The sequence below is a fragment of the Passer montanus genome, unplaced genomic scaffold, assembly GCF_014805655.1.
Source record: "Passer montanus isolate IOZ18808 unplaced genomic scaffold, ASM1480565v1 scaffold118, whole genome shotgun sequence".
Taxonomy (NCBI): domain Eukaryota; kingdom Metazoa; phylum Chordata; class Aves; order Passeriformes; family Passeridae; genus Passer; species Passer montanus.
In genome coordinates, this window is record NW_024358500.1 from 1,001,619 (window position 1) to 1,015,586 (window position 13,968).

The window sequence follows — 13,968 nt, forward strand, 5'->3', positions numbered from 1 at the left end:
AAATGGGGGCTGTTCATAGGTTTGGTGGGGCCAAGACAGCTGGAGAGAGGCTGAACCGAACCATCTGAACTGCCCCTTTCCTCCCTGCTTTGTTCCCTCCAGGTAGGATCTGACCCCTGACACATCACAACAGTACTGAGGTCATGTAGTTGGGATGACCAGATTTTAGGAGCAAAAGCTTCCCTGAACAAGCCACACATTCCTGAAGGTGGGAGGATAGGGAGTGGGAGGTGGGGAGCAGGTTTCTAAATCCCACTTTGCAGCTGGAACCTGCTCATTCTGATCACTGGCTTTTCACTCAGAGCCAGGCTGAGTCAACAAGAAGGCTGCATCTCCTCACTCACTCCCAGGACCATGGCTTTGTGCTTTACACTTTTCTCACTTTACACTTTTCTCTTCACAAGCATCCCTGCAGGGTTTACCCCAATCCTGTATTTTCCTAAACTCACCAACAGCTCCAGCATTCCTACTGCGCTCTGTGCTGTGAGGTTGTGTCTGCTGTGGCAGGTACACGAGGCACTGGTGGGACTGGAAAAAGGGCTGGTGATGCTCTGAAACAGGAGCTCAGCACTGTAGGCTCCAGCTGCCCACAGTGACACATCAGTTCCCAGGTGCTAACAGAGCTAGCAGGAAAAAGAGGAGGAAAAACAAAATGGAGAGGCGGCAAGAAGGGTGTGAATCCAGCTGGAACTCACTCAGGCTCTAAAATCTGCAGGATTTGTTGGCCAAATCGTCCTGTGTAAGGTAGAAGGGAGACATAGCTGCTTTTTCTTCTCAGGAAAAAATAAAAAGGGAAAAACATGGCTGGGGAGAGACTTTGACTGTGGAAGGGCTTTAAGGCAGAGCTGGGAGCCTGGCTCCTTTGCCTGGCCAGTGCATTTTGGGAGTTTCAGCAGACAATATGGTGAAAATGCCTTTTTTTTTTTTTTCTTTTCTAAATAGGCAAAAAGTGTCACATCCAAAGATTCTGGAGTTCAGAAGCTCTTTTGCAGCTGTGTTTACAGGCAGCTATTTCTGTAGAACAGAGGCAGCCATGGATGTCAATTTGCTTTTGAGATTAATTTCCTTCTATGCAAAGGGGGGTAGCTGGAGAGGGGCTGTGCCAGGAGGTGGTCATGGAATGGCACCAGCCCCCCAGAACACACAGCCCTACTTGCACCCTCCAAATAATAACAGCCAAGTCTTTACCAGCTGTGGAGGCAGAGTTGTCTTCCCAGCAGGAGAGGTGTGCTGTGAACACAGCAGCTCTCTGGGAGATCTATCAGTACCTGGGCAAATCCCATATCATGAGAGAAGTTCCTCCTTTGACTCCCATTTTTGGGGAGTGGAGGAGTAGTTGGCCTTTCTTTTTGGTCATTCTTATTTCTCTCTTCAGTTTTCCTGGTGGGGAATTAGTTAATATGGCAGGCTGAAGGCGGCTGAGGAAAACTGACTCAGAAAAAGCAGCCACAGCCCCCTCTAAATATTTTTTCCTGGGTTCAGATAGAAATATTCCCCCGTCAGGACTTCTTCACAGGTTGGCAGGGCTTGGTTGGGCTGTTTCCCCTCAAAAGGAAATCTCAGTGTTTCCTATTTCCCCCCATTTCCCACAGACAGTGTGAGGTATGTATGAGCTCACCTCCTCCCAGGTATTTCCCTTACCCCGATGCTCAACAAAGAGCACAGAAAGGGACACTAAGCAGCACATGATCACCTTCCTCTGCCCCACTAATGCCTGCGGGCACTGCAGGAGGTGGCTGTACCCTCAGGGTAGCATGTAAGTGGTGAAGTATTCCAGTTTGCAGGGCTGCTTTTAAGGGAGACCTGATGGCAGCTCCCAGCTTTCCTTCTGAGAACACCTCAGAGGAGGGAGAGCTTCTGGACACACTGCAGTCCTTGGGTATCCTAACCCTGCCCTGCACAACCCCATTGTTAGAAAACTCAGAGTCTGACTCCAAAGGGAAAACATACTCAAGACCCTTCTACTATATTTTGCCCACTGTGCTGAGTTCTGCTCCAGTGAACAACAACCAGTCCAAATTCTCCACCATCATATTTACATTTAAAATTCAAAATTACTTCTCTGCATATAGACAGGACCACTGCACAGACAGGGACAGATGTGACTTCTCAGGTAGGTTTTCTTCAGTGCACAAGACCTCTTCTCTCAGCTTGTGGCTGTACCAGCTACTCTCCAGGTGCCTGAATACACCACCATGAGAGCTGTTCACTTCAGCAAAAGAAGCTTTTCACGTTTATTTGTGATTGAATTAAAGCATTATCTTCCTCCTAAACTTGCAGCTGCTCAGAATTTGCAGCAGACGGGACACAAATCAGCTCTGGGAAGGTTTCCTAGAGCAGCACCCCAGGCTGGTGGCTGGGGCAGCACTACCTGTGGGCACAGCGAAGGCGCTGGGAGCGTCTCCCTGGGACGTGCGGCGCGGCAGGAACGTTGGAAGGTGCCAGCGGGTTGGAATGAGCCCTCGGCAGCCAGCGGCGAGGCAGGACAAGTCAGGACAATCTGGCAGCTGCCGGAATCTGTTCTGAGGTGCTTTTTATCTCCCTGAGATGGTACAAACCACCTTGGCCGCTGCCAAGCTCAGGTGGTGGCCGTGAGGAGGGTTCTGCAGGTCGGGTGTGAAATGGTGAACGTGGTGGTGATGTGGCTACCCCGGGGGGATGATGGCTTGGTGTGACATGGGGTTAGGTGGACACATCTCCCCACAAGGGCAAGTCTGGAGGTGAGCTGCCCTGGGGGTCCCCGGGGTCCCTCACAGCCACTCCGTCACCCTCAGGACTGTCTGCCCTCATGAGGGGCTGCAGTGTGGCCCCTGTCAGCTGCCCCAGGAGCTGGGAATTGGAGCTGGGAGCTGTAGGGCTGGTAATGGAGCTGGGGGTGAGGTTTTTAGGTAAGTCCCTTCCTCGGGCCCGTGGTAGGGTGGATACTGCGGGACCCTCCACAGCCAAGGGGGTCCCAGGGCTCCCAAGCTTTCATGCTGCATTCAGGGCTGCCGCCCCTCACGATGCGGTGCTGCCCCTTCCAGCCCCTCCAGAAGCCAGGAATTGAGTTTTCGGGCAGGGGAAGCCCTCAGTGAGGTGGCTGCTGAGGGACCAAGGAGCCCATGACAGCCTAGGGCCAACCCTTCACCCTCAAGCGCTGCCGAAGTCTCTCCGAGCCGAGCCGAGTGTGCCCGAAGCTGTGCCCGCGCCGATACCGAGGGATTCCGAAGATCGCCGAGAAGCTCCGAAGAGCTACGAGCGGGGCGGGATTCCCTCTTCCGAGCCCCTCCGAAGCTTCCCGAACTGTCTCATGCGCTCGTTTTCCGGAAATAGTCGAAGTTTACCGAGCGCGGGGGTCACGGGAGGTGCTGGGCCGAGAGGGGAGGGAGGGGGTGCAGGGCAAGGCGCATGCGCGCGCGAAAGCCTGTCCGGAAGAACCCGAGGTTTGCCGAGCGGCGCTGGCTGACGAGCGATTCCGAAAAGAGCCGAAGGTTGCCGATCAGCCGTGGGCCGAGCGACTCCGGAAAGAGCCGAAGGTCGCCGATCGGCTCTGGGCCGAGCGGCTCCGGAGCGGCCCGAAGGCGCCCGAGCGCCCGCCCGGCCGGACAGCTGGAGGCGGCCGCAGCGCCATGTTTGATGCTCCGCTACTCCAGTGAGGAAAATCCGCCGGCATCGCCCCCGAGCCGCCGCCGCGAACGGCTCCGCTGCCCCCGGCGAGGGCGACCGCGACCCCCCGCCGCCGCCGGCTCATGAGCAGCGCGGCCTGAGCCGCCCCCCCTTCCCTCCCTCCCTCCCCTCCCTCCCTCCGCTGCTTTTTGCAGTCCCAGCAGCGGCGGGGACCGGCCCCGGGAGCGGGGCGGCGGCGGGGCCGCCTCCCCCCCCGGCTCCCCCTCACCCGGCGCCGGCGCCTCACCCCAACATCAGGGCCTTGCCGCCACAGCCGCCCCAGCAGTATCCTTTGCCCCGGGGGCTCGGGGGTGACACCCCCTCCCCACAGCGAGCGGAGCCGGGGGGGTGAGGGCTGCGGGGAGCCCCCAGGCCTGCGGGCGGTGGGGGGTGAGGGTTGGGGGTCGCGGGGCCCCCCAGAGCCGGGGGGATGTGTGAGGTGGGGGTTGTTGAGGGGCTCCCGGCTCTTTTTTGTGTGTCTGTTTGTGTGTGGGGCCCCCTGCAAAGGGGGGCTGCACCTGCCGGGATGGTGCCGGGCAAGGGGGGCCGTCCGCCTCCCGGTGGGCTGGTTCCGAGGGTCGGCCCTTTCCAGGGGGTCCCTTTTCCCCCTCCCCCAAAGCAGCGGTGACCCCAAGGGTAAACTTTTAATTATAAATCGTTCTTCAGTTTTGCTTCTGGTCCTGCCCAGGTAAGTGCTTTGGTTTTGTTGTTTTTCCAGGCGAATTTAAACCCAGTTTGTTTGGGTTTTTTTTATTTACAGCTGGGGACGATTTTCATGTGATTTATTTTATTTTATTTAATTTTTCTTACTTGGCTGGTGGGAATAAATCTCAGGTGGAACGTTTCACTGAGCAGCTTTCCCTGCCAGGCCACGCGTGGTGGGAAGGAGGAGCAGGCTCCCACTCCCCAAAATCCCCCCGCCAAAGCTACAAAGAGAGGCCGGCGGGGGCTGCCAGTGTTTTTTAAAGGTCTTGGGTTCTGTGCTGCGAGTAGGCCCCGAGTCAGGAGGGAAATACTGCAGGGATCAGCAGGAAAGTGCTGCCGGCCTGAGGTTTTGTTTGCAGCGTCCGACAGCATCCCGTGGCAAACCGGCTGTTCTCTCCCCCGCCTCCCTGGAGTTTTGGGGGGAGTGTGACGGGAAGAACACACTTTGTGAAATATCTCCGTGCTGTGTTACCCGGGAGTGGTGCAGGGACGGTCGGGAGTGTGTTTTGCTATTCATGTTTGGCGGTGTGTTGGGTTTTAAGGTGGAAGTGCAGGGTGGTTTTGGTGCCGAGGGCTGTGCTCTCAGAACTGTGTTCCCTGTGTATGAGCATTTTCCTGCTCTCACTTTCATTTTGGAGGTGGGAAAACCCAGTCCTTTTATAATCAGTTTAGGTCCATTGTTTTCTTGAACTTCCGGCAAGAATCACCCCTGCCATGACAACAAATTCATTGCTTAAATCATGAGACTGTTGACGTTACAGATTTGTTTGGGTCAAGTGAAAACCCCTGGACGTTCTCTTTGCTGGCTGATTTTGGCCTGATTTGTGGTACTCCGTAATTCCAACCGGTGCTTTAGGAATAAAAAAAAGTGGGAAGGTGCTGTCAGTAGAGTCAGCGGGGTGGTGGTAAGTAAAACTGTTGCTCAGGGAGAATTTCCTTCGGTTCTGAGGGATGTGCCAAGAGTTGGAGTGGGAATGCCGGCCAGCGTGCACGGGCTGATCTTCCAGCAAGGTGCTGCTTTGGCTGGGAAGGGGCTTTTTTACCAGGAAGGTGGCACTTGGGTGCCTTGGCAGGTGAGGGCTGCGGTTTGCCTGGCTCTGGGGCCGTGCTGGGCTGCCCGGAGCACTTTGTTCCCGGGTGTCGCTGGGGGGGAGCCTGCTGGCTCGGACGGGGGGCTGTGCTGGTGCGGCTGTTGCTTTTGGTGAGTTTTGCATGGGGCACTCGAGGGATGAAGTTTGGGTTTACTCCGAGCACAGCCTAAAAACAAAAAGGGCTTGGAAAGCCTGGAGAAGCCCCTAGAGGAGCTGGGGCTGCTGTGGCAGTGTGTCCTGTCCTGGGGACCCAACTGGACACTGTGAGTGGGAGGGAGAAGTGTTAGATGGGTATGGCAAGTTGGTGTTATGAAAGTGGGGAGGTTAAGATGACACAGTTTCATTTTTATTTCTAGACATGCCTGTTTTGAAAACATTGTGTTTGACCGATATCTCGTTAACTCCTGAACTACTGATCTGTGCTTGCAATATATTCAAACACTTTATTTTTGATGCTTATTGGGGTGTCCTGGTGAAGCTTATTCAGGTGCCCTGGCTGGTTTTATCCTCCACCAAAACCTGTGTTTGATTATAAACAAAAGCTGTTACCTCTCAGTGCTGCTCTGAGTGAGGCTGTGAGGCTCGGGGAGGAGAGTTCATCCCTGATTTACTGGAGTGCAGGGGGTCATCTGAGTTCAGCCTTATTTTTAGCCCTCTTTGGTTTCTTTTTTTTCTCTGTGTTTTGATACAACTGTTGAGCCACTGTTACCTCACAGCAGATAAAAGAGTTGCAGGTTTCTCTGACTTGGGCTTTTTAAACCAAAGCAGTTTCTTACTGGTGAACTTTGTAACTTTGGAAATACTTTTGGTTTCAGACTTAATTGTATCATGAAATTAAACAATATCTGTGTAATTGGAAAAAAATAAAAATTGTGTGAGAGAGAAGTGTTCCGCATGTGCATGTAACAAGGCATGAGGGAGGGAAAATTAAAATACAGGAGAAAGAAAGAATTTTTTAGAAAATAATATTTTTTTGAGAGAAAAGAAGCTGGAAAGTGATGGACACGAAGAGCAAAAATGTCTGGCTGTAAGATTCCTTCTGTTTCCTGCTAAATAGGAAGTTATTGGAGCTGCTGTAAGACAAGACAGACTTGTGAGGAATTTCCTTAACACAGTGGCTTCAAGAAGTTAAATTTCCTGTGTAAAAGTAAGTTGGGATAATTTGTGGCTCTGGTGGTGGTGAGTACTCAGCCAAACCTGATTTCAGGCAGAAATTGTGCTCAAAAGTTGTCAGTATGGATAAATCCTTCAGTTGGAGTCTGACCCTTATTTGGGTGGAAAGGACAAGCGAGGGTGAAATGACACACAGAAGGGATATTATAAAAAGTAAATCCCAGTCTGCCCTCCTTGGCTTTGACTGCCAGACTGCCTCTGCAGGAGAAGTTCCAGTGCAGTCTGGAGTGAGACTTCTTCCATAAAAAGGTGCAGTAACAAAGGTGCTGCAAGGGCACTGTGGGCCTTGTGGTTTTACCTCAGTGGTACTTCTGACACGTGTCACACTCCACCCTGCTCTTTACTCTCCCACTTAGGAATGAAGTATTTTTTTGTGTGTCTTACATTAAGCTGTTCTTTCGAAAGTCACTGTGCTGGGAATAAATTTTGTGGATCAGTATAATCAGGTCACCAGTTTCTTCCCAGCCCAGATGTGGGCAAACATTGGCCTGTAAGGGACAGCCAGGTTGACAGATGGCACCTGGGGTGACATCCCCCAGCTGCTGCTTAACGTGACACTGTTAGTCAGAGCCACATCAGAGCTGTCTGTGGCTCAGGGCTGGTGTCAGTAGGGTTTTGTTTTCTTTTCCCAACTTCCTCACCTTTGAAGGGCGTTCCTGTTGTTGATGTGCAGGTAGCAGTAAGCTTGACTTTAATCTGTCCCCGTGGCTGCTTCCGTATGGGATTGGGCATCTCTGAAAATTGGGTGTTCCTCAGGCTATTGCAGGTTGTGGCAGGCTCAGGGTGGGTGTCAACAGACCGTTACTAATTTTTTTTTTCTCTTCTTCCTCCTTGTTAATTCCTTTTCTGAGAAGCAGAGAGGAAGAATCAGTGTTTGAGGGACTGACCTCTGTGAATTCCATCATTGCTGTGCGAGGAAACAAAAAATTGTGTGTTTTGCTAACATTGCCTGAGTAATTTAGTTTTAGTTTTTCCTGCATTGTTCAGCTAACTGTGCTGTAGTCCCTTTCAGGAAGTGCTGTGCTGGTTCCTACTGGGTTGGGTGGCATCTTCTGGATGCAAGCAGCTTCCCCAAAGCCCGGGGGGACAGCAAGAAATACAGGATGGCATTGAGGAATGTCTGAGGCTGTGTGGGAAGTCAGGGTGAGTTCCTGGCAGTGCTTGCCCAGTGTCGGGATGCAGGCCTGCCTTGGAGATCTGGTTAAATCAAGATTCTTGAGGAGGACGGCGTGCATGGGGTTCTCTGTTGTCTCTCCATGAACCAAGAGTTGAGCTGGAGGAGAAAGTGCCCAATAATTTTGCCCAGGAGAAAACCTGCAGCGTGTACCAGAGGGTCGGGGTCTCTGGTTTGCCGTGATCCCCTCTGGAAGTTTGGAGCCAATGCCATCTTCCCTCCCTTACTTCCATTTTCAGTGGTGTTTTCCAGACTACATGAGGGGGCAGCTCTGTGCTCTCTGGAGTTTGTCTGTTGGTGAGTTTGGAGTTGAAGACGAGGCATTTGGAAGCTGCTTGGGCACAAAAGTCAGCTTGAAGAGTGTGGTGGTGGCTCTGGCGTGGAGCACTCCCTGTGCAGCTGTGACACCATCCAGGGCGCAGTTGGAAACCTCTTCCAGGTGCCAGTGGCCCAGGAAAGGGTCGGTCCCGAAAGGGAAGGAGGGTGAGAGGGGGGAAGGAGGGACCAGGCTGAGATCAGAGGTGTCCCTTGCTCCCTGTGTTCCTGAGTTGAGGAGGAATGTTCTGAGATCTTGGCTGCATGAAGGGAAGGGGGCAGAGGTGTTGCCTGGGAAGTGTTTCTGTTCAGAAGTGTGGAAGCTGTGGAGATCAAACGTCTTGGGAGGGTCGGAGCAGGAGAAGAGCTTGGAGAAGAGACTTTCCCTGCTGCTCTGTGGTGGTGGCTCCTCTGCAGGGGAGGAACGGGCACGGATTGGGGAGCGTGTTGCCAAAAAATAAAGTGCCTTAAGCCCTCTCTGCCATCTCCCCTGTTGATGTTCCCCAGCCTTGGCACATCTTAGTGTTCTTTCAAGCAGCAGTAGCTTTAATTTATTTAATGACAAAAGCTAATCATGTTAGAGGGCAGATATGTCACTTTACCAGCTTTGTAAGATTTTTGTGGTGAAATCTCTTAGAGAAAACCATTCTAAAAATGTGATTTCAAGTGGTTTATTTTCTTCTCACATCCAAGGACATGACTGTCTATGTTCTCTGGCAGAAGTCTGTGAGAGAGGGTTACTTTACCCATTTAAATATATGTGTATTTAATGAGCAGCTCTGATTTGGGAGCAGAGTTTGTGTAAGGAGTTGTTGAGAGAGTAACAGGAGACTCAGAACAAATAACTTCTCTTTTAGATGTTGGGAAATAGAAGGATCGTTATCTGTTTTTTATTATTTTATCTGTGATGGATTTTGTCCATAATTTTCAGGCTGAAAGGCTTTTCTGTATCATTAGCAAACATTGGGATGTGTTGAGCTGGTGCATTTGATCCACTTTCGTTTAGTAGTAGGAGTTGGCAGTAAAGATCTCCCTTCAGAAAGCATAGGTAACCTGTATTTTCTTTTTCCCCTAATCCAGCAATTTCAGGGCTAGTCAACTGTCAACTTTAGTTGTGTGTAAATCCGCTAATATGATTAAGGTTGCTGGAATTTTTACTCTGGGGAATTACAGATGGGTAGTATCACTGTTTTACAGGCATTGCTTTGGTAGGAAACTTTATCTGTGACTTGAATGTGGTTGCTGGCAATTGCAAAAGCTTTTCTGGAATGAATGGGGAAGAGAAAACTGGTGTTTGTTCCAAGGCGTGAAACATGTGGGGGGAGGAGTCGTGTGCCCCGTGGTCTGGAGGAACCAGGGGAAACTAATTTTTCTCCTTTTTTTTTGAGGGAATACAGTTGATGAGACTCATGGTGCTGTGTTTTACACTTGCTGCAATTTCAAGCACTTCTCTGTACAGCTTTCCTTCCCAAACCCTGGACTCCGTTTTGTCTCCCAAATAGGAGCTGGTGATGTGGAACAGCTGGAAGAAGAAAATAGAATGTGTTCTTAAAAAAGAAAAGGATCAAAGGGAGGAGAGCAAAATCAGCTTTTAGGCTAGTGAGATTTTCTGGTGCATGTTATTCCTCTGGTTTATTCTTTACCTTTGGAAGGTGTCCCAGGGCGCACTCCCTCTTTTTGGAATAGGTGATGGCACGCTGTTGCTGATGGGACTTGAGTCAAATTGCTGCTGGGCATGTAACTAGGTTAATGGGACAGCATGATTATTTTTTTCTTTCCTGAAAGGAAAATTACACGCTCTGTATTTCGATTGTACCTGAGGAGTTGTTTTTACCTTTGTGTGCTGTGTAGTTGAGGTGGAGAGAAAAGGACAAGTTTCCCCACACTGAGATTGTATCAGGTTTAAGTCAATTCTGCCTCCAAAAATAAGATGTTTTTGTTGTTGGTTGTAAAAACGTTGTGTTTCCTTTATCTGCCTGAGAGTTGAAATATTTCTAGAGCTTTAGATAGGCTTGAAAAAAAACCCCAAGTGGCTTCCAGAATGTGTGTCTTGGAAATAAAACTTATCCCGGCCTTGACCGATCCTGGTAGCGCTCTCTGTCAGTGGAGTGTTGAAATGGGTTAGGACTTGTTGAGGTGCAGCAAGCAGCTGCTCCTTTCCAAGTGCTTGAGCTCAGCAGGAATGAGGCTCCCGTGCTCTGGAGTAAGAGTATCTGCACAGGAATAGCTATAAAAGTTGGAAGCACAGAGACCATCCCTGCTTGTTGCAGGGGAGGGGACTGAATGTGGTGGCAACAGAAATTTCCCTGCCAGCCTTGGAGTTTGCTCTTGTTGCTGTGAAAACACTAAGCAAGGAGGAATTAATGCAGTTAAGGTCTTAAATAACACAGATTTTTCTAAGTTTGGAAAGCTTTTGGAAGGTGGAAACTAATAAATTTTGCAGGGCTGCTCTGTTTGGGGTTGTCAGATGATGATTGTGTGTTTGGTCTGATTTACATGTGAGGGTGACTGTGAGTTACTGAGTTAGAGCAGTCAGAGGAGTGTGATTGCAGTGTCTGTGTCACTGGTGATGGGTGAAAATCCATTTGAGCTGGTGCTATGGCTTTGCTAATGGTGGTCTGAAAACTGATTTCCCTCTTTTATGTGTTATTAATAAGTTGTAGAAGTTACTGTGCCTTGAAACTGGCTTTTCCTGGGCTTATTTTGTTCTCTTGCCAAAAGGCAAAAATGAGAGAAGTCTTTGGTCTTTCAGACCAAGCAGGAGGCTCTTTCTATATGCATCAAAGGGAAAGACTTTTTTTAGTGATGCTACATTCAGATTTTTTTTTTTTTTTAGTCAACTGTGTTCTTGGGAAGGCTCCTAAGCATCCTGAGGAAAGGACCTTTAAAAAAAAACCAGTGCATTTCTTTTTTAAAAAAAAACCAGTGCATTTCTACTGGGTGGTGAGAGCCAGCCCTTCTGTCCTGGAGCTGCCATGAGATCTTCCACAGAACTGTCAGGTCTGATGTGAAATTCAGACTGAAATCTGACCTTAAGACTTTCTGGAAGTCTTGAATTCCTGTTTGGGGTGATGTACAGGCTCCATACTGGACACTGGGTTTTGCAATGTGCAGCTGAATCACTGGGGTGACTCAATGTATTGTGTTGGAAAGGGAACTCAGCAGGGTTCTTGTAGTTGAGGGTGAGCAACCTATACCAGTTGTTTGGGGGGAATTCAAGAACTGAAACCAAAGAAACACTTAAAGCCTGTTTATTGTGACTTTTAATGTGAAATTCATGGTGCACCTTGACCTCTGGAGTGTGCTGGGAAGGGGATTTCAGCAGCTTTAGCGTGGCAAGGCTCATTTGGAAAGTGCTTTTGGATGTAGTATTTCTTGAGCTGGTGAGACATCTTGATTTCTATTTGCTCTGTATAATAAGAAACCAGCTTCAATTTGTACCCCCCTTTCTCACTAGTGCTCACACAGTTATAAATACTTGCTACTGGACAGTCTTTCTCCAAATATTCAGTATTTCTGGGCTCTGTGTTTTGTATTTTAGAGTTGTGAATGCAAATAATTCAGCTGTCAACCTGTCCAGCTTGAATTTTATGTTTTCCTTCAGTGTTGTGTTTTAAAGTCGATTTCAAAGTGCCTTTATATCTGTCTCTTCAAAATGAAAAAAAGACCTAATTTTTGCTGATATGCAAATACCACAAAGCCTAAGTTTCGGTGAATGTAAACTGTTTGCCTTAATTCTATTTATTATCTTTCCAAAGCACTTTTTCAATTTTGAAAAAGTTCATCTGCACAGATAAACTCCTCTATATTTCGATGTTTGGTTGTGGGGCTGTGCACCACGTTTGACTTGCAGTGATTCCCATTTTGCCCCAAGTACCCCATCTCATGGTGGTGGCCCTGGCAGCGGTACCTGGCGTCGCCAGCACTCACCGAAACAATTGGCCCTTGGCACAGCCCCCTCCCTGCCTTGCTGCAGCCAAAGCACACTTCATCCACTCAGGCTGATGTTAGGATCATTAAATAAATGAATGAATTGTACTGTCACCAAATTCCCATCCTGGCAGACGAAGAACGTGAGAGTTTTATAGCTGGGACCCCTGTCCAGAATGTCTTATTGAATGCCAGGATGTCAGGAGTGGGAACAGTCAGCAAAAAGCTTTCTGGTGAAATGTGTGAGCCTTACAGAGAGTGATGGTGTGGAGCGCTGTAAAAGCTTGAATTTCCAGACATCTGATGCTCCAGGATGAGTATTAATCAACTTGGGAAGGGCATGGAGAAAGGAGCTGGAGCACAGCAATAAAACAAGGGAACAGGACAGACACGGAGAGTGGGGAGACCTGCATCTCTATTGTCAGGTCAGCTCTGTCTTGTTGTTTGAAAGGAGTTTTTGGGGGAAGAATGCAGCCAGGCATGGAAGTGTTGAAAGCAGGGATAACTCTTTGTCTCCATCAGGGAGTTTGAGGTCTCACTGGTTGAGCTAAAACTCCTAAAGGTCACTGATGCTTTGGAAACTCTTGGAAAAGCTGCTGAACTTCCACCACTGGGAGGAGAGGGTTGCAAATATTCCCTCAAAGGAGGAAAATTCACTCCTCAGGCTTGGATTGCTTTTTCTTGTGGTCTAGCTCCATCCTTGCTTTTATGTTGTTGGCTTAAGATGGTGTTTCTGCTTAGGAATGGGAAGCAAAAGATCTGTACCATCCACACTGGCTGCAAGTGGGTCCAAAATGTCTCTGGATTGTGGGGAAAAAGGAGGAAGATGAAGTGTGTTCCAACCAGTTTGGGGGACCAAACAGCACTGCAGCCCCTGATAATGTCAGAGGTGCTGGGGATAACCAGAAATGTTTGATTTGATCCATTCCTGTTCTGCAGTGTTCCAAAACATCAGCATTTAAGGGAAAAACACTTCTGTTAATCTTCCCATCCACAGTGTTGGTCTTAGCTATGCTTAATTTGAAAAAAGGCTGCTAAAATAGCACTGGTCACCAGCACAGTCCTCAAGAGCTTCCCTGTCTTTGCTTAAGGTGGTGATGGCACTTGTGGCCGTGGTGGTGATGAAATCCAAGAGTTTGGGCAGTGTTTGTAGGTGGAAAACTCAATCTTAAAGGCCTGCTGTGGCTGTGGAGGTACTGCAGTCTGAAATGAGCACAGCTGGGGTTTATGCTCCTCAGAAGAGGAGCCGTGGTGCCTGTGGTGGTGCATGGGCTGTGCTGATGGTGCAGAGAGGCCTCAGCAACCAGGCAGGGGCAGGTCCTGAAGGTTCCTTTCCTTTGCCATCTGGGATAGTGCATCAGGTACATCTTCACTGACTACTGCCTGTGTGTGGGTTCAGCTGTGTGGCATCACCTCAGAGAGCACTGCAGCAGCTGCAGCCTTCCCTCTGTGTTTTATCCCTGTTTGTGGCCAGAATCTATAGAATCCCAGAATGGTTTGGGTTGGGAGGGACCCTAAAGCTCATCCTGTTCCACCCCCTGCAGGGACACCTTTCACTAGACCAGGTTGCTCTGACCTGGCCTTGGATCTAAAAGGCCAAGCCAATGGAAGTAAACCAGGATTTCTTTTAATGGGAAATGTTCAGAGATTGATTTACTGCTCATCTTCAGACCCTGGTCGGGTGAATATATCACTGCTGTTACTCTTTCTTGGATTTCCCTGCACAGATGTGTGTGAAGTGTGCACCTGAGATTCCTTAGGAGGGGAAATTAGAGGTGCAGAGGGTTGAACTGAGGAGACTCAGGGCTCTTGTCCTACCAACAGCCCTCTGTGAATTTGTGTTTTGTGCAGCAGTGTAAGATATGTTGCTCTGCCCTCCCTGGATGCCAGCTTTCCCTGGATTTAATTTTGTATGACACAGAATTTTAGTTCAGG

At 49.5% G+C, this 13,968-nt stretch overlaps 1 protein-coding gene across 2 annotated transcripts in view; it reads left to right on the plus strand.

The window, feature by feature from the left end:
- The first annotated feature begins 3,830 nt into the window (after nt 1-3,830).
- Nucleotides 3,831-13,968, plus strand: part of EIF4G3 (eukaryotic translation initiation factor 4 gamma 3) — a 143,918-nt gene continuing 133,780 nt past the window's right edge. For both annotated transcript variants that reach the window (XM_039697401.1, XM_039697402.1), the window contains exon 1: nt 3,831-3,930. The gene's annotated coding sequence lies outside the window, so the exon portion shown is untranslated. The remainder of the gene's footprint in view (nt 3,931-13,968) is intronic.